Raw genomic sequence first — 20,481 nt, 5'->3', positions numbered from 1 at the left:
AAGACAGGCATTCTGGTAACCCAGGGAGACTGCTGGGGCTGGGCCAGGGGTGGAGGCAGGGGAGGGAGCCCGTCCTTTCCCTCTCCTGGAGGAACATGTGTCCCTCGCGGGTAAAACCTTTTTGTTTCTCCAACTTGATTTCACAAGGAGATAACTCACCCCCACAAGGCATTTAAATTAGTCCTTTAAACTCAAACCAGACCCGCGAGTAGGCAAGAGCCCTGCCTGCCTCCTGTTCCCCTCAGAGTGTGGGGTGTGGGTGAGGAAGGCAGGAGTGGGGGTTCCTCTCCCCTTCCTGGTCCCCAACTGTGGGTGGGAGTACAGCAAGATACAGACGAGGCAGAGAGCGGTTCTCAGGACCCTACTCCTGGGTGGGAGTCAGACCCCCTCCCTGAACTTTTGAGGGTCCCTGAACTTTTGAGGGTCCCTGTCCTTTCAATACCCCACAGGTGCCTGAGCCACTGCCCTACCCAGCTAAGGCATTCATTCAACAGCTTCGGAAAAGGACATTTATCTATTTGTTTTAACACAAATTCACTGAACACCTACTAAGTGCCAGCACTGTTTGGGGCCCTGTGACAGGAGAATCTACAGTTTAGGAGGATACAGCAGTTTAGGAGGAGGCGGTAAATAAGCTCAAATCTGAAGGTCACAAAGGGAACGCAGATTGCCCTGCTGTACACAAGAAACTGAATTTGGTCTGAAAGGACGGGTTGGGTGGGCTGGAGGGAAGCATGTTCCTGAAAGAGGGAACAGCCTGAGTGATGCTCAGAAGGGTCAGAGCTTGAGATCCTAAAAGCTGTCCTTCCAGATTCTGCAGCCAGGCCCACCAAGCCTTCCAGAATTAGGACGTGATTTTGCCCTGTTGGCCTTGGCTCCTCCCTCTGCTTCCCAATGGCCCCTCTTCCGGGAAGAGGGCTCCGGCCACCCCTCCCCTCCCCCACAGAGACGTCAGTATCTTGCTGACTCAGAGCTGAACCTGAACTTTGATGCAACACAGGAGCCCACACTGCCCATCTGATTTCAGGCATGTGGGGGTGAATCCTGCCTCCCAGGCCCCGCTACGATCTAAGGACAGAGCTGGGTCTCTGCTCCTCTGCCCTCCTTCCCCCTGATGCATGGTTGACTGGGGCCACACAGGCTATCTAAGCTGGGTTTGGCTCGCTGCCTGCTCCGGTGACGATGACTCCTCCATGGGCCTGTCTCGTGCACGCTGCTGTTTCTCCAGGCAGGTTTCCAGAGCCCTCTGCTCCAGCACCCGACCCACCTTCCCTTCACTGCTCAGGAGTCTTAGACCCATAGCTTGCATGCATGCCCGCTAGGTTGCTTCAGTAGTGTCTGACTCTTTGCGACCCTATGGACTGTACCCCACTGTCTATGGGATTCTCCAAGTAAGAATACTGGACTGGGTTGCCATGCCCTCCTCCAGGGGATCTTTTAGGGAACAGCTAACTCTCTGATGTTAAATCCCCCTCCTGATTCCTCCAACAACTGGAATCCAGTCTGTGCTGGGGAGCTCACTTGCTCTACCAGGTAGAGAAGTTCAGAACTGGATAAATGCCCATCAGAAACTGCTTCCTACCCTGTAGGCAGCCTGAATCTGCCTTCCCAGTCTGGTTTGTTCATCCCCTCCTTCATTCAACAGCTCTAACTGCAGGCCGATTATGTGCCAGGCAAGGTTCTCCACACTGAGAATAGAGCAGTGAGCAAGAGAGAAAGTTCTGCACCCCAGGGACCTTTATGTGTAGTGGGGGCGGGGAGAAAGAACACGCATCACGTGTGCTGAAAGGGAAAATAAAGTGAGAGGAGGGAGGAGAGACAGATAGACAGAAGCAGTCTGTTTTCGGCAGGATGCTGAGGACAGGCCAGGTGAGAAGGTGATGTTTCAGCAGACACCTGAACGAAGGTAGGCACCCAGATGGGCACTGAGGAAAGGCACTCACGCTGCCTGGAGGGGCCTCCATCAGCCTCAGGGGCTGCAGCCAGACCAGCAGGGAGGGGCCCAAGCTACAAGGTCCAGGCTTAGCCCCTTCCCCATAGCACCCTTTCCTCACCCAAAGCCTGCTCTGCTTCCAAAGAGACCTCAAGTGAAGTCCGTGCCTCCTCCCAGGACTAGCCCGGAGCCTACGCAGAGAAAGCGGAGACCACTTTCAGGAAGGCCCTCAGCAGAGGTGAGGAAATGATGAGCTTCGCCCCTCTCCCCAGCTCCAGGCGCAGTGGAGAGAGGGCAGCCTTCTGCCCAGTTCCCCGAGTCAGGGCCAGGCTGAAAATGGTAGGAAACAGGTCCAGAAGGAAAGAGCTGGGTTTCCATGTGGCAGCGAGAAGTGCCCCGGTTGGGCAGGCAACCTACCTGGGTGATTTGAGCCCTGGGACGGGCTGTGTGGCCGTGAGTGATTCCCTTGGCTTCTCTGAGCCTCAGCCCTGCCTCTCTTGCAGGATGGGGTAGGTTATCCAGCCAGGAGATTCTTTGTGGGCTCTCTCCTCTCTCCAAGGCCCCCACTCCCTGCCCTCAATGACTTCATGGCCCAGGAATGTGAAGCCAGCACACCAGGCACTGGTTGTAGTAAGAAGGTCAAAGCCACAGAGAGCGGCTGCGATTGCCCAGGGCCCCCCATTGTCTTTTACCCACCCACCCTCTTGGCCCCCCAGTAGAGTGGCCTCCACTCCGGGCGGGGCGGGAAGCAGGCTGAGTTGAAGATCCATGGCTATTGGGTGGTTGCGGAGCTCAGGCTAGGAAGGGAACCCCACTTCTTGAGCCCAAAGCACCACCCTAGCTTGAAGGTAGGAGAGCTCACATCTGTGAAATGGAAGGTTATCACTGAGGTGTTAGGAAGGATGCAGCCCAGTCAGATTGTGAGCTGGTGAGGAAAAGTCTTGAGAAAAGAAAGATGGCAATGACATGCTCCTGAATTCCTCCAAAGGCCTGGAGGCAGAGGACAGGGCAGGCCCTCTGGGGTTGGCTGTATAGGGGGACTCTATCCAGAAGTCAGAGGCCGGCACCTGCCCTTAGGAGAGGAGGGGATGTCGAGTGGAGGTACTTGGAAGACAGTGAAATCTTGGAGAAGGGAGAAGAGGGGAGGAGGAATAACGAGATGCTTTGAGCAGTCCTGGAGGCTTCCTGGAGGAGGGGGCCTGGAGCGAGGCCCAGAGGCTCAGACTGTGAAGAATCGGCCTGCAGAGCAGGAAATCTGGGTTTGACCCCTGGGTTGGGAAGATCCCCTGGAGGGGGAAATGGCAACCCACTCCAGTATTCTTGCCTGGAGAATCCCATGGACAAAGAAGCCTAGTAGACTGCAGTCCACGGGGTCGCAAAGAGTTGGACACGACTGAGCGACTAACACTTGAGCAGTCTTAGAGACTTCCTGGAGGAGGGGGCCTGGAGTGAGGCCTTGAGGTCAGACAGGGTCAGCAATGGCAGCAAAGATGAGGTGTGTCATAGGAGAGTTGAGAAGGGGAATTTGAGAGACAAGGAGAGTGCAGAGCAGGGGTCAGAGATGCCTGGCACACTCAGATGAGGCCAATGCCAACACCCAAGGAACAGCCCAGGCCAACAGGGCTCCCAGCTGAATACAGATCTGGGGATGTTCATGCTGAGAGGGGGTCACTAAAAGCTTCTGGGCTTGAGCAGACAAAAGTCATCTGCCATCTGGGCTTGGCACTGAGCTGCCCGGCCCTGCCCCTCGGGCTGGAGTTGGCCCATGCAGACCTCAGGACAGAGCTTCCTTCCTCTCCGTGTTTTTGTTCAAGTTGATTAAATCTGAGGAATTTTTGCGTCCAGGAACAGAGGCCCACGTGTGTGCCTTCAGCAGCCCGTGGTTATCAAAATCCTTAAAGGGCAAAGTGCTAAGCTTAAAAGGAGCTGACAGTGGGCCAGAAGGCAGGAGGAAGAACCTCAGACACACCCCCAAGGACCCCCAGTTCCTCCAGAGGCCCCCACTTAGCATCTTAGCAATATCTCCAGAACTTTAGTAACACCGCAAGAACTCCCAGAACCCAGTGTCAACCCTTTATGAGCCCCCAGAACTTCAGTAACACGCCAGAACATCTACAACACCTGAGAACTCCAGCTACTTCCTGAGGACCCTCAACTCTGGCAAATCAGGCATGGGTGGGGCAAGATGGTCAAAATCATACTGGGCAGGTTCAAAAGGCCCAGAGACCCCTCACTGCTCACCACATTCCTATCCCAGCTTTTGCCTTAGAAGTCCAACTGCACCCTCAAAATTTCTACAGCACTGAAACCTCAGTAACATCCCAGAGCCTCAGCAACACCCCAGTCTCTGGCAGGGAGCCTGAAATCTCCCACAGCAGACCATGGCCAAGGAGTGCTTCAGTCCAGGAGTAGGGGGACGGCCCATGCCCCTGCCTGTGCAGTCCAGCCCCCACGAGCCTGTGGATAAGCAGCCAAGGCAGGTTCAGCCCCATGTGGATCTATGAGCTCTGGGTCTGTCCCCATCTACACAGTGCGCACGCACACGCACGCATGCACACACACACACGCACACGCACACGCACACACACACACACGCACACGCACACGCACACGCACACGCACACACACACACACACACACACACACTGAACTGCCCCTGGCACACACAGATACCTAATCCTGGCTCCAGACCCAGCCTGACCCCATTCGGTGGTTGGAAGGCAGCATTACTGGCTGCTCAGCTTATGAAGGAAAAGTGTGGGTTAGCTCTCTACTCCTACCTCCCTTGCCGCATGAGAGCATCAGTAGCATCATCTGATATGCCCTTCTTGGAATTCTCCTGCCCCCTCACCAATAGCATCACCACAGCAAGAGAGACTGAAGCCAGAGCGTGCTGGCATGAGTGTGGGCACTGGTGGGAAAGAGGGCAGCCAGCTCTTTCAGGGGAGCAGTTGTTCTTCCCCTCCCAGAGTGCTAGGCTAGAACTGGTTCAGAGGAGGGAAGGCAGGGAGGCAGATTTCAGCTCAAGATAAAGGTAGGTTTCTTAATCTCACAGAGTAGTGAGCCTGCCACAAGAGGAGGCAATCAAGAATTGGCTAGTAACATCAAGATACTACAGAGGGTTTCCTGCCTTCACAGGAGGGCTGGTCAAAAGGCCATGAGGACTCCCCTAGCTTTAGAGGCCTGGATTCTCCCTTCCTAACACCTCCTCCCTAGGATGGTACCACCGTGGTCTGGTCTTGAGATGTGGGCTTTGTGCTACCCTCTTTCCTCACTAAGGACACCGACTACTGGGCAGATCCCGAGTTCTCCTTCCTTGTTGCCTGCTGACTACAGGACAGGGCTCTCCATCAATCTCTTGCCCACTTGCAAATCCTATGTGCTCAGTCACTTTAGTCGTGTCCGACTCTTTGTGGTCCTATGGACTATAGCTCACCAGGCTTCTCTGTCCACGAGATTCTCCAGGCATGAATACTAGAGTAGGTTGCCGTGCCCTCCTCCAGGTTCCCAACCCAAGGATCGAACCTGCGTCTCTGGTGTCTCCTGCATTACAGGCAGATTCTACTGAGCTACCTGGGAATCCGATGCGGACTTTATGCAGACTCAACTGTTCTGGTGTGCCCCTGCCTTTTGGAGCTTGCACTAGCTCCCAGGGTACCCCAAGTCCAGCCATCTCCAGGCCTCCAACCTCATCCCCCAGAATTGCTCGACCCTACCATTCCTGCCTCCTTCCTGCCCCATGCCTTCATTTGTGCTCTGCCCCCCACCATACCTTTTCCTTGCTCCCCAACCTGTCGCAAACCTACCTGGCCCACAGGCTTGGCTCCAGCCCCACTGCCGCAGCGTTCTCTTGACCTCTCCCTTCGGTATCTCTTCCTTCTCTTTAGTGATCACCCTCAGGAGTCCTGTGCCTCCGGGCAGACAGAGTGTTCCCCACCACCTGGGACCTCCTACTCTGAGCACCAGCCCCAGCTCTGGCTGGGATCCCGGAGGGATGACTGGCTGTACCGCCGTCTCAGCACTTGGCCCTGAGCAGAGTCCCCAGCACCTGCTTTAAAAGGTGTTTGATCTCCTCCCTCCCTCCAGGAAAGTCAGCTCCCTCCTTCCCACCAGTCCTGGCCCTGCCCCTCCTCCCGCCCCCCAGGCCTCTCCCGCCCCCCAGGCCTCCCCCATCCCCCAGGCCTCCCCAACCCCCCAAGCCTCCTGCCTGTGATTCTGGGGATCAGAGAAGCCCACCTCACCCCCATCTCTCCAGCTCAGGCCCACAGCCCGGCTGGGGCCCCACACAACACACAGGGCGGCTTGTTTTTGGCAGAGACTCTCCAACCCCCAAACCATTTGCCCGAAACTTGATCTCCTTGGCCCTTAGTCACCTCGGTGGAGAAGCCTGCACGGGGCTTTCTTTGATGGCTGAGTTTCCCCAGCTGTGGCCCTGGGTGGGTTCAGGAACCCCCTACCTACCTCCGTTTGTCACCATCCATCACTCCCAGGGGGCCATTGCCTGATGAATTGCACCAGGCCGGAGGGGAACCACCAGCTAATCTTTTAATAACCCGATCAGCGTCCTGCTGCTGCCCAGCTGGGCTGAGGGCCCTGACTCTGGGAAGAGGGGAATCTGTCACACTTTCATGGAGCCTTGGGGCTCAAAATTCAGGTAGGATCCATTCCAGGGGGAGAGCCTAAAGCATCTCTCAAAGAGCTTTCTCTCTACTCTAGAAGGCTGGGTTTCTGGGGGCTGCTATTCACCCCAAGCGCAACCCCCAAGGCTGCAGGGACAGTCGCCCCGTCCCTGTCCCTGAGTTGGGAAGGGGAGATGTTTGGGTCAGATTTTCCCATTCCCCCCCACTCCCCCTAGGAGGGGTGACCTGGAAGAGTGTGAACCAGGTAGGGAAGGAAAACAGGGCTCAGAAGATGCCAACATATGGTGCTATGGTAGTCGGGGAGGGAAGGAGTGAAGGTGGAATCCAGAAGCAGGGCCCTCAATTCCCAAGAGAAGGATACCAGGGGAGGTGTCTTCTGCCTCCTCAACCTGGGAAGGGGACCCAGTCAATGAAAGGGTGGGGCAGCCTAGGCACCAATTAGAATGTGAAATTGGCTTCTGGTGATGGCACAGACCCCAGAGCAGGACTTCTGTGGTGGTCCAGGGGTTAAGAATCCACCTGCCAACGCAGGGAATGTGAGTTTGATCCCGGGTGAGGGAAGATCCCACGTGCCGTGAAGCAACTAAGCCTGTCACCACAATTACTGAAGCCCACGTGCCGAGCCTATGCTCCGCAACAAGAGCGTGGCCCCCACTCACCACAACTAGAGAAAGGCCGCGCATAGCAACGGAGACCCAGCATGGCCAAATAAATAAATTTTTTTAAAAAAGACCCCAGAACAGCGGGCACAGAGATGAGGATGTTGCCAGAGCTGTGCCTGCCAAACAGGAGGGAAGGAAGGCAGGAGGGAGAGGGAGCCGTCCAAGCCAGGACGGAAGGGGTCTCTGACCTGACTATTATCTTCCCCATGGAGAAGGATTTTCACAGAAAGGGTTAAACCCCCAACACTAGGAGAGAATTCAACTTTGGCCCATTTTTAGAAATCTGTCCTCAAGGACCACTTGTATATGTATATGCAGAGAAAATGCCCAAGACTGTCAGTAATGTAAAAATTTGTCAACACGCCCAATATTCATCAATGAACTTTGGTAAGTCTGTATGGTAAGGTACTGTTCAACTGTCCCAAAGAATGAAGTACCTCCACATGAACCAACAAGGAAGAGCTCCAAGGCAGAATGCCATGTAATAACCAAAAAGGCAAGTTACAGAATGCTATATACATATGCTCCTTTAAACTAGATACACATTTGTGTGTGTGTGTTGTTTGTGTGTCTGTAAACACACAAAATGAAATGGACAGACACACATCAAACTGTCCACAGTGATCACACTCAGGGGAAGGATGAGTTTGGGGAAATGAAGGGCGATTTTCACTAATAAAAACTATTATCTGTCTTTAGTAAACAAAGGAAAACATTGTAAGGCTGTGTTGAAGCTGCTGTGAGGAGCTGTGACACCATCACTGAACTGTGTGAAACGATTCTGTGCCCAACATAGTACTGAATATTTCACAGTATTCCTTGAAGTTAGATGCAACCTTGTGTTCCAAGTCTTAGCCAATAAGATGGAAAAAGAAATGCTGAGCGTGACTTCCAAAGAGGTGTTCTTTTAAAGAGGGGTGGTTTCTTTAGCCCTTCCTTCTTCCAACTGGTTGAAATGTCCTTGTGATGGCTGGCCCACAAGCAGCCATCTTGGACTATAAGGTAGAGGTCATGAGTTAAGTAGGAAAGAGCAATAAATTAGCGGCTAAAACAGAGTCTGAGTTAAGACCACATCCTAGGGCTGGAGGAGACCTGAGACCCCTGCCTGAACCCACATCCAGAGGAAACAGAACCTCTGGGGGCACGTGATATGTCAGGGGCAGTGACTGAGCTAGCAGAAGCTTTGCCAGAGATCCCCCACCCCCATCCCACCCACACATATACACAGAGTTCATGGTTCTTTCCCCAGAAACCTCCCTCCCCAGAGCTTTAATGTTGCTCCGTTCTGTGACTAGGAGACTCCCTCTGGGGCCCAGTCTTAGGGTTGCATGAAGGCCCCCACAGTTGCTTAAGTGACCGGCCTGGGACATACCTCTCAGGACTCGGACTCTGGTGAGGACATAGCAGAACCTCTGCCCACCGGTGGGTCTGTCAGTTTCTCCTACTTGCTTTCTCTCTCTCTCTCTCTGTCCTGTCTTCTTGTCTGTCCCCATCCATCAGCGCCTCTTTTCATCTCAGTTATTGTCTGTCTAGCCCACCCGCTCTCTGAGCACCCCAGTCTGCTTGTCTGCTCTCTGCCCTGTCTGTCTCTGCCTCCTTCTCTCTTGTCTATCTCTGTCTCCCTCTGGTCTTCCTGGCTTTCCCTTTCTGTTTCGCTCCTGCTCCTGCACTGTCTCTCTTTCCATCTCCCTCTCTCTGAGCCTGACTGTGAAGCACACCTCTCTCCTCAACACTTCGGGCAGTACCTTTCGTTCGGTCACACTGTGTGCTGACTCGGTGCCACCCCGCCAGCTCCTGCCTCCTCTCTTCCCCTCTACCTGCTCTGTCTGCCTGTGGCCCCCAGGCAGGCTGGACGCCCTCTCAGGGGTTTGAGTCCTTGAAGCCAGTGGGGCAGCTGAGCAACTGGGCACGCAGAAAGCAAAGCTCAGTGCTGCGGATGCTGGCGGAGAGGCTAGCAACTGCTCCCTCCTACGATCCCAGAACTTTATCCCTTCTTACCAAGGCTGGCAGAGTGGGCTATTGGGGTGAGCCCAGGGACCATGGGTATGACTCTAGCTCACACTTGGCTGAAGGCCAGAGCCAGAGGGCTTCAGGAATGACCTAAGACCCTCCAATGTTCCATGCTGGCTCCTGGAGCAAAAACCACCAGGGGAAGAGTATGTAAACTGATGGGTTCGGAGGCTTGGGGACTGGATCAGCCACCACTGAGACAGGAGAGTTTCAAGGTAGCCATGCCCCAATCCTGACCACCACAATCAAAGGAGGGAAGAAGCCAGGCTTCTAATTTTGCCTTTATCACTCACTAGCTGAGTGACCACAAATAAAGTCCTTTCCAGCCCTAGGCCTCAGTTTTCCCTTCTGTGCAATGGACGGAAACAGGCTGCTGTGTTTCACTTTGTTGGTCTGAGTCTGTGATTCTGTCACCCCATGAATCTCTAGCACAGTGGATCTGAAGGGAGTAGAGTATGGGGCTCAGATGGTTTCACTGTTGGGGAGGGGAGGCTAACAGGAGAGGGGCTGGGGGCTGAAATCCCAGTGTGAAGCAGTGATGATCACATGATCCCACTGGCCTGGGAATGAGGCAGTCTGAGGTCCAGATCTGTCCCTTCACTCATCCACCTGGTCTCTCTGTGTCTCCGTTTTCCCTTCCGTAGAAGGGGATAGTAGTAGTCCCAGCTCCCAGGCCTCAGGAGGACCCAGGGAACTCCTCCTGGTCCCTGCCAGGAAGACTCAGCTCAGAGTGCGGAGGTGAGGGGTGAGGAAGGGGGGAGTTGGCGGTGGGCCTTGGGAGGTGGGGGTCTTCGGGCCCACAGGAGCCATGGGGGCTGTCAGCAGGGGAGCAATTATGGGAAGCAGGAAGGGGGCTCTCTGGAGTGGGCTAATCACAGGCTGCAGCTCTACCAGACAAAGCCAGCAGCCTCTGAATGGCCACTCTTCTGGAGAAGAAAGAACACTGTAGGCCTTGCAGGCTGGAACTGTGGAAAGCAGCCTGGAAGTCCGCCCCGCTGCCTCCTCTCCTCACGCCACACCCCCTGCCCCTTCTTGGCTCCTTCTGTGGGAGTCAGGATTCTTCCTAGAGTTTAAACCTTTTGAAAAACCACAGGAGGCTGAATCAGGGAGGCAGCTGGGAATAGAGAAAATACTAGGAAGGGAGTCAAGATCTGGTCCTGCTCTACTATCCTGGGCTCAGTTTTTCCATCAGTAAAATGGGGGTACTATCCTGTCCTGACCTGATAAAATTCATGAGGTGTCCAGACTTTCTTGGTGGAACAGAGGCTAGGCTCAGAGAAGCCTGAGAATTAGGAACAGGCCTGCTGCCCTGCCACTTGCCCCCCCTCGCTCCTGGCACCAGCCTGTCCCCTGAGATACCAGGATGCATCTCTGAGTCCAAGTGGGGGTCAAAAGCCCAAAATGGTCTTCATTATCACAGATGGGTTCCAGATGAAATGACCAAAAGAACTATTTCCTATTCTTTCATGCACTCACGGGCTTCCCAGGTAGCTCAGTGGTAAAGAACCCCCTTGCCAATGTAGGAGACAATGTAGGATTCGATCCCTGGGTTGGGAAGATCCCCTGGAATAGGAAATGCCAACCCCATCCAGTATTCTTGCCTGGCAAATTCCATGGACAGAGGAGCCTGGCAGGCTACAGTACATGGGGTCGTAAAGAGCCGCATTCAACTGCACAAGCCAAAGCTGGGCGAGGTCTGTCCTTCAATTCTTCCTTCTTTCCCTCCCTCCCTCCCTTTCCCCTCCCACTCTCCCTTCCTACCTTCCTTCCTTTCTTTCTACAAGGCTTTAAGTTCTCCCAGTCACCTATCCTTTGCCCAGCCCTGTCCTGGGCACTCAGACATGATTCCTGAAAAACCTTCAGTGGAGCATGGGCAAGACATCATTTGAGACAGGAGAGGAATATGCAGTGTGTGGCAACCGGGAGGGGTCGACAACCTGATTCCAGAGGAGGAGGCTATTAGCCAGACTGGAGGTTGAGTAGGGTGACATCAGGGGAGCCTGGGCAGTCTGGGCAGAGAAAACAGCCCCAGCAAAGACAGGAAGGGGAGACAGGGCAGGCCTGGCCTGGGGCAAGAGTGAGCCCTCCCCAGGACACTACATGGAATGAAATAAGTCAGCCACCAAAGGACAAGTACCTTGTGATTCCACTTACCTGAGGCGCCTAGAGTAATCTCATTCATAGAGATAGAAAGTAGCCTGGTGCTTGCCAGAGGCTAAGGGAAGGGAAATGGAAAGATGTTGTGTAATGGTGTAGAGTTTCAATTTTACAAGATGAAGAATGCTCTGGAGCTTGGTTGCACAACAAAGTAAATATCCTTAACACTACTGAACTTGCACACTTAAAAATGGTCAAGATGGTCAGTTTTATCTTATGTATGTGTGCGTGTGTGCGTGCTAAGTCACTTCAGTCATGTCTGACTCTTTGCAACCCTATGGACTGTAGCCAATCAGGCTCCTCTGTCCATGGGATTCCCCAGGCAAGAATACTGCAGTGGGTTGCCGTGCCCTCCTGCAGGGAATATTCCCAACCCAGGGATCAACCCAGGTCTCCTGCATTGCAAGCAGTTTCTTTACTGTCTGAGCCACCAGGGAAGCCCTGATATTACATATATTTTATCACAAGTTAAAAACAAAAACAAAAAACAGTCACACATACACACCAAAACATGAGTTTCACCCAGAGACTAAGGAGGGGAGGGGAGGCTAGAAACGGGAGGGGGTGGGGTGTCAGATGCAGAGGGCCCTCAATCTATACTATCGCTGACATAGTCATCTCAGATCCTCTGTGGAAAGTTGGAGGGAGGCAAAGAAGAGAGGAAGGGGAAAGAGGGAAGCGCTGAGGAAGGGACTCAGGACAGTTCAAAGCACAGTGGTGTGCCTGGGGCCGGCCTGCAGGAGCAAGGGTCTGGATGCAGTGCACAGAGGTTTGTCCGAAGGCAGAAGAGACTGGTTCCCATCTTGTAACAGCTCTGAGGGTCACTTCAAACATACAAGAGAAGAGGCTCACTCAACCTCCAAAACTTCAGACCTAGAAGAAGCATACCATAGCTTCTGGACTCAGGCTGGTTGGTCAGGCCCAGTTGTGGAGCCAAAGGTTTCTAGGTAACCTCTGCCAGCCAAAATGGCCAGACTGTGGCCTTTCCCAATATGACTTACACAGTTTTAGACCACCAGAATTAATCTGGGAAAACTTATCCATCTGACTCCTACCCATTATACAGATTGGTCCACTGATACCCAGAGAGGGAAAGGAATCTGCCCAAGATGACCTGCAAGTTAGGTGACTACATCTCTGGCCTTATGAACCCTCTCTGTCTCAGTTTCTCCTTGGAGGAGCTGAAGAAACTGAATTTTAATCATTGTAGAAGAAGACTACCACATACACCAGGGCCCTTAGCTGGACTGGCCAAACCATCTTTAGACTGTAGGTGTTAGTCATGTCTGACTCTTTGTGACTCACCACGGACTGTGGTCCACCAGGCTTCTCTGTCCATGGAATTCTTCAGGCAAAAATACTGGAGTGGGTTGCCATTCCCTTCTCCAGGGTATCTTCCCAATCAGGGATCAAACTCAGGTCTCCTGCATTGCAGGTAGATTCCTTACCATCTGAGCCACCAGGAAAGCCCACCTGTACACTGGTTCTCTTATTTTTTGAGAATGATGCCTTCCAGTCAAGATGACTTCAAATGAATGCTTTTGGATGAAATCTGTACTGTCCATAAATCCACCTGTTAGTCTCAGAACTTTACTTCTAGAGTTTTAAGGTACAGAAGTCCTGAATAGTATGATTGAAATCCATAAGCCAGTCCCAGGACATGTTTAGTAGGGGGAAATGTAGATAGATTTAGAATCTCTAGGTTCATATCTCAACTCTGCTTCTTACTAGACACATTATCTGAGATTCTCTCTGCCTCAGATTCTTCATCTGTAAGATGAGGATAATTATATCTATCTCACAGAGCCATATAATGTCTGGTACCAGTAGCTGCTCAATGAAGAGGAAATGATGGTGATGATACTGGCTAAGGACAAGAATGATAATAGTGGTGCTGATGATGGTTATATTGATGGTGATGGCAGAGATGACTCTTACTGAGGAGTGTTCAGAATCCCCCCTCTCCCACTGGTATCAGCAAGACCCAGGGTGAGGAAGGATGGGTTCTAGCTTGACAATTCTTTGGTCAAGAATTGTGGCAAGTTCTGGGCTCTCTGCAAAGAGAAACTGTGCCCCATATTCTATGTTTTGAAGCTTAACAAACTAGTTCTAGAAGCAGGTGTTAAGGATATGTTCCCAGGGAACAGACACTTCCCTAACTCAAGATCTCCAAGGAATGAATAGGCATGTGGAAACAGGCTTTCCTGGAAATGGGAAGTCCTGATTACCCCATACCCACATGCTCCCCACACAGGGATAAGTACTCCTTAACCCTGACCCTGGTCAAATTTTTCCATAGAACTTATCATCGTCTAGCAGACATCACCGTTTACTTATTTTCTATATTTAGTGTTTACTTGTATCTGCCCCATGTCCCTCCCCGCCTAGAAGATAAGCTTCAGGAGGGCAAGAATCTTTGGCTTACTGCTTCACTTTTGATGCTGAAAATAGTGCCTGGCACATAAGACATGCTCAATAAATATTTGTTGGATGAACAAAAGCTAAATGGGAGGAATCTACTGTTGCCTTTGTTCCCTGGGATAGGCCCAGCTTCCTAACTTGTTACCTGGGTTCTCCACAAACAAACAGAAAGGTGGAGTGTGGCCCTGAGTGCCCAGCATGTAGGTTTTTAGACTGGGCCCAGGTAGGGACTGTGGGTGGAAGGGGGCTGTGTTGAGCCCACGGGTCAGTCCCCAACACAGGCAAGGCCTTCCGGGGGCCTGAACCCCAGGTCCCTACATCCCTGCTGAGTCAGAGGCTGAAGACTGAGGCAAAGACACTGGACCTGGAGTTCGAAGTCTTGAATGTGGGGTTTAATGAGGAGGGCAGGTATGCCCTCCGGCTGTCGACTGAGGACCCCCTGCAGGCTTGCTCTGGGGCCGGGGTGTAGCTGCAGGTGATTGATGGGGACCCCCTCCCCACCTACTCTGCTGTCACTGATGCTGTTGAGCCGAAAGACCCTGGGCAGAGCCTCACCCTCACCAGGAACAAATTAGCCTTTACTTTCCCTAAAGGTATGAAGTAAAGGTGGTGGCTGGGGAGGAACAGAGACCCTGCAAATTCTGCCCAGCCCCTGTCAGGGACTCCAGGGAGCCTCAAGGGAAACAGGAGGGGCAGGGGCAGAGCTCTAGACTGAACCCACAGCTCTGCTGGTGTGACTGATGGCAAAGCTGACCCTCTGTGAGCCCCCACCTCCTTCAAGGTGACCTGGGGACACTGATGCTGGTCAGAGTCAGATGAGGAGGGAATGAAAGGACAGGCGAGGAATGGCTTTGTGAAACTGTAAGAGCTGAGCACACAGAAGGTCTGGGGCCAGTCCTGCTGGGCATCACACCGAGTAGCCACTGGACTGTGGGCACGCAGGGTAGACAGAGAGATGGAGACCTGGGCCCCACTTTCTGCAATATTCCAGCAATCAGGTAGAAAGGCAGAAATTCCAAATAAAGAATAGTTAACTGATCTGGAAAGAGGAGCAAATCCATGCCTAGCTTGTGAGGCCATCCAAAGAGGCTTCCTGAAGGAGGAGGCAGTGAGAGAATGGGGAAACTAAGTCCCAGGCTTTCACATGGTCAGAGATCAGGGTCAGGTTGAACTCCTCCCTGGGTGGCAGGACCCAGGATCATCTCACAGGCTAGGAGCCCTCAGCTCCCCACATGAGTAAAGGGAGGAGGCCATAGGTGTGGCCTGGCAAAGGGTCATCCTCAAGAAACTCCTAGCCAAGCCTGGTTTCAATTTGAAGGCCAAGCTGCTTGTGTTTCCCAGGGGCCCTGCCTGTCATCCTCATCCCCTGGGGGAGGCAGAGAGAGAGATTCCAGAGTCCATCTCTGGGACCCACGTTCCCTACCCAGGTTTCTGCAAGAATGATGGACAGCACGACGCATAACTGTGTGTGGAGGCGCTGAGCCTGGGCAGGGCCTCGGGAAGGGTGGCCCAGGGGGTGTACGTGGCCATCTTCCCCATCTACCCACACCCAGACCAGCCCCGTGTGAATTGCTCCGCGCAGGACAGGAATACAAGGACTGTACCGCTACTGCGGCAACCTGGCTCTGCTCCAAACCAGTGCAGACTCCACGGCCCACCACTGAAGGGACCTGGCTTACAGGGTGGCCTTCCACATGCACCTCGCCCCTCAGCCTCCTGCCACAAACTGCCATTCTGGTGCCAGCCAGCTGGAACCAATGTCACTGCACGCAGAGCTCCAGCTGCCCAGGCTGCAGGTAGGTGTTCCCTGGGTGCCCATCAGGTTCTAGCATCACTGCTCCCCTAGTTAGGAAACCCTGTGTCTCTGATGAGCCTGGCTGCCCCACAGTCCTTCACTGAGCGGAACGGCAGAACTTGCCTAGGTTGCCTCATTGGGTTCTGAAGAACAAGCAGTCTGAGGGTGGAACGGGGAGTTCCAGTTTGAAGTGGGAGACAGAATGGAGCAAACAAATGCCACACAGATCAAGGACATCACTGGGTGGGATTTCTTTGCCCAGTGGTGAGTGTCCCCAGAGACGCTTCAGTCCTCAAACTCACTCTCACATGTTCTCACCGGGTTTCAAGGGAGGCCTGGAGTGACCAGGAGACAGAAGTCTTTCTTTTCCCTCACTCAACCCCATCTAGCTTCCACCACAACCAGGCAGGACTCAGCCCTGAACTGGGACCCTGGCAGCCTCAGGCCCAGGTGAGAGGATCTAGCTTTCGTCCAAGCTAAGGAGGATTCATTCCCCAATGTGGTAGTGTTCTGCAACCAGACAGTGTATCTGGTGGGCCTCACAGCCAGTATAGGCAGAAGCTAGTAGAGCAAGCCGTCCATTTCACAGGCGGAGAAACTGAGGCTCATCCCCCAAGGACGCTTGATTCCATCTAATGCCAGCCACATTTCCTGGGGACCTTAGTGCACAGTAGTGCATGGGATCCAAAGCTGGGTCAAACCCTGGGTTCAAGATGCCACCTGGCTTGAAGACAGCCTGGCACAATGTGGGGATCCTATGGGCCCAGAAGTTATGTGCTGGGAGGAGAGCTCTGATGAGGGAGTGTGCAGGTCTGAATTTGAAGCCTAGGAAAGGCTTTTCAAAAGAGATGTTATTCGAGGTGAATCCTTCATTCATTCAGGCTTCCCTGATAGCTCAGTTGGTAAAGAATCCACCTGCAATGCGGGAGACCCCCGTTCGATTCCTGGGTTGGAAATATCCGCTGGAGAAGGAGGCTACCCACTCCAGTATTCTTGGGCTTCCCTTGTGGTTCAGTTGGTAAAGTATCTGCCTGCAATGCCAGAGACCTGGGTTCGATCCCTGGGTTGGGAAGATTCTCCGGAAAAGGGAAAGGCTACCCACTCCAGTATTCAGGCCTGGAGAATTCCATGGACTGTATAGTCCATGGGGGTCACAAAGAGTTGGACACAACTGAGCCACTTTGACTTTCACCTTCATTCATTCATTCATTCCCTCATTGATCCATTCATTCATCCATCAAACACTTGTTAAGTACTGACTCTCTCAGATTCCATGCTAGGTGAGTAAGATTTAGTAATGGTAATTGTGGGCTTTGAGGAGTATATTCCAAGGAGGAGTGACCAGAATAAGCTGACTGAGAAGGAAAGGGTTTGGCTGGCAGAAGAAATGAGCTGAGGTTGAAACCAAAAGTTTGCAACCAAAGGTGCCTGGCTGTCCTGCAGGGCCTCCGTCCCATGATGCATTGGTTTGAAAGTGGAGCCCAGGCTGGTGGGCTCAGCTGGGCTGGGAGATGGCCGATGGGTGGGAGAAAGTGGAAGGAAGAGTGACAGAAGAGCTAGATGGATATCCATGTCAGGAGGCAATGGGGAGCCCCCAGAAGGGTTTGTGCAGAAGAAAGACAATCTGATCTGTGGTCTAGCCAGAGTAATCTGGCAGAATGTGCCAGGAAACCAGAAGAATGGACCAAGGACCAACTTCTCTTGCCCAGGTCTCAGTTTGTTACCTGGACTACTTTGGCCTCTGTTTATTAATTCGTTAGTCAGTCAATCAGCAAATACTGTTGATCACCTACTCTATGCCCAGCTCTGAGCTGGGTGCTGAGGGTACTGCGGTGAGCTTGTGAATAAAATAGATAAGGCTTGGACTCCTACATGTTCTAGAGTTTATCACAGGCCAAGATAATGCAAGAAGCTCAGAGCTCAGGGAGAAGCAGTCCCGTGCTGTCTAGGTCCCTGCGTGCCCTGACCACCTGATCCAGGGGCCACGTGGACCGTTTTTGTGCAGGCTGCTCCTCTGAATGCCTCTGAGGGAGGGTGGGACTCCCGCAGGGAAGGGGGGCTGGGAGATGGCTGAGCCAGCCCGCTGCAGCTCTAATTTCTGTTATTTAATGCCATCATCTCCCTGCCGTTCTCCCTCTTAAAGTGTCAGATGTCTGCTTCTACCAAGACAAGAAAATAGCTTTCAAGGGAGAGGAAAATCACTTCCCTCCTAGGGGAGGGGTCAGCCATCACAACCCTGACAACAGGGCCAGGAAGCCAGTGGGGGGAACAGACAACGGAGAGGCGTCCTCCAGAGGAGAGAAGGGCTGTCCCACCTCAGGCAAACTTACCCAGCAGTTCAGCATGAGGAAGCGGGGTACCTTTCTGGCATCTTTGGAGGCTCAGAGACACAACTTGTGGGACAGAGCATGACCAGACACTCAGGGAGGGGTGGGCTTGCAGGCGGTCGTCTGGACCTGTGGGCAGCTCTTTGGGGAAGTGGATCAGGCCTAGAATCACAGGGAGGGAAACCATCCTCTCTCCCCTCCTTGCAGATAGGGAAAATGAAGCCCAGGAGGGAAGGACTTAACCCAGCTCTCTTTGATTCTCAGATGAAGAGGAGGAGAAAGCAATCTAGAGGGGTTGAAGGTGTCGAGAAGAAAAGACAGTGAGCAGGGGGGAAGGAGAGGAGAGGAGGGAATTGCATTCTCAAATTCAGCCCAACGTCAGCAATGCTCAGTTCAAGGCCAGGAATGGATTTCTAGGCTCCAGATGCTCATGGGTAGACCGAAGGCCATTTCCTTCAGGAAGACTTCCGTGCATTAATTTTGTTCCTTCCAAACTAGCCTCCATCCTGTCTGCATCAGCTATTTCAGTCATTCAGTCTATTCAATTGAGAACGTCATTGTAAACTCACAAGTTGTTTTCCAACTTGCGTGTCAGGTTTTTTTTAAGCCAGGACTGATGATGGTCATAGATTGAGAGATGGGGTAAGGGTGGAGCAAGGGGCAGAGGGCAGGGGATTAGGAATGGCACGAGCAAGAAAGAGTAAGGGGCGGGAGGCAAGGCTCACTGTGAAGCTGCAGTGACTGACTTTGAATCACTTTGCTTCTCAGCCATGGTCCACAGGTTACATAGCCCTAAATGGCCATGCCAGGGCTAGTCACAGGTTTCCCGAAATCCTGGAGGCTCTGCTGGGACAATCCATTCCCCTAAAATAACATCTTTTCTTCAGTCCTCAAGCTACCTCCTCTGTGTGTGGGGAGCTGGGAAAGGAGTGGGGGTAGGAGGTGTGGGGGTTGGTGGTAGGGAGGGCTTACCTCCCTGAGTATTTCCAGTGTGTACGGCCAGGCCACAGACCCCAGAGCAGACCCCAGACCCTCGGGGCCTGACCCACGAATTGGGGGACCAGGACGTGCAGGCAGTGGCTGCAGAGGAAAGATTACCGCACACAGGAGGGAACCAGCTCCAGGCTTCCTGCCAGATGCAAGAGGTGCTCCGGCGGTTTCCTTTCCAGGCAGAGCTCCGCCAGACTCATCCTGTCCCTGACGCTGCCTCCTTCACCTCTTGGCTGGTTTGAGACCGTGAGGCTGTACCACCCCAGCACTCCCAAGGCCCTTTCTCCCCAGGGCAAGAGAGAGTTGATCTGAGCAGAATGAGGGTGGCCTGTCCAGTGCAGGGCAGAGTAAGGTACCCAAGGATGAGGGAAGCAGCAAGTGTTAAGTCGCTCAGTCGGTGTCTGACTCTTTGCAACTCCATGGCTTTGTAGTCCGCCAGGCTCCTCTGTCCATAGAATTCTCCAGGCAAGAATACTGGAGTGGGCAGCCATTCCCTTCTCCAGGGGATCTTCCCAACCCAGGGATCGAACATGGATCTCCTGCATTCCAGGCAGATTCTTTACTGTCTGAGCCACCAGGGAAGGACAGAAGGAGGAGCACGGTGCAGGCCAAATCTGGCTGCTGAGCCCTTGTGGGGGGCTCCTGCTCAACTCCTTTAAGGGCATATGAGGCCTCTTGGGAAATAAGGGTTAGGGGGAACGGGGTGGAGGGGACGGGGTAGGGGTGGGGAGGAGGCCACTGCGGCTTTGGGCGGGGAGCTGCAGGGCCCTCAGGGGCCGCAGGCCCTCCTCGCACCTCACTCACCTCTTTAAGAGATCCTGAAGGTGTAAGGACAATCTCCTGCGAGCCAGGCGGAGCTATTTAAGAGGGAAACTGTGGCCTGGAAATTCCCAGTGATGAAATTTCTGGAAACATGAACTTGAAAATTCCTTGCTGCGGCTCTGTGAGCCATCCTGGGGGCTCCTGCGCTGGGCCCTGGAGCTTCCTCCCACGCAGAGGTGGGAGGGAGAATGGGAGCTGGAGGCTGGGGAGGTGGGCTCCCTCCCCTCACATGTACCTCTTGCAAACAATCGCAGTTTTGTTTCAAGGAAATGATTCTGTTCCCGAGGAGCCTTTTAAATGATGCTTTCAAGGGTCTTTTTTTTTTTTTTAATTCTTTCCATTTAAAACATTTTTTTTTTTTTTTTTTTTTTGCCCTGGAGGGGAAAAAAAAGAGAGGAGAAAAAGCTAATACAGCAATCTCCAAATGCTGAGCACCTGGCTCTAAGCCTGCGGATTCTGGTTGTAGCCTTGGCACCAACAGGCTGGGGGGCTTTCATTAAAAAGAAGAGGAGGGGAACGAGAAGTCAGTGGCTCGACCCGCATGCCTGCCGCCGGCTGTCCGTCTGGGCGTCTGTCTCCCTTTGTTCCCGCCTTCCTCCCCTCCCCCGCCCCGTCTCAGATTCTCTCCATCCTCTTCGGCTCGTAGTTCCGGCTGGCTCTCCAGCCCCGAACACTTCCAGCCCCAGGCATCTTTCTGCCTTCGGCCCAGCGCACTCCAGGCCTT

The 20,481-nt window shown here is 53.3% G+C and overlaps 1 protein-coding gene across 8 annotated transcripts in view; it reads right to left on the bottom strand.

Moving 5' to 3' along the window:
* The window catches only part of STRA6 (signaling receptor and transporter of retinol STRA6), a 43,864-nt gene extending 23,917 nt beyond the window's left edge, over window positions 1–19,947 (bottom strand). For 3 of the 8 annotated variants that reach the window (XM_042235250.1, XM_042235253.1, XM_042235248.1), the window contains exon 1: window positions 5,740–5,963. The gene's annotated coding sequence lies outside the window, so the exon portion shown is untranslated. Of the gene's footprint in view, window positions 129–2,350; window positions 2,454–5,739; window positions 5,964–19,739 lie in introns of those variants that run through there. The other 5 variants (XM_042235256.2, XM_042235246.2, XM_042235254.2 and 2 more) reach the window with 3 other exon arrangements.
* Between the last annotated feature and the right edge of the window lie 534 nt (window positions 19,948–20,481).

Source organism: Ovis aries, chromosome 18 (assembly GCF_016772045.2).
Source record: "Ovis aries strain OAR_USU_Benz2616 breed Rambouillet chromosome 18, ARS-UI_Ramb_v3.0, whole genome shotgun sequence".
Classification (NCBI taxonomy): Eukaryota; Metazoa; Chordata; class Mammalia; order Artiodactyla; family Bovidae; genus Ovis; species Ovis aries.
This window is presented reverse-complemented; position numbering and strand designations above follow the sequence as displayed.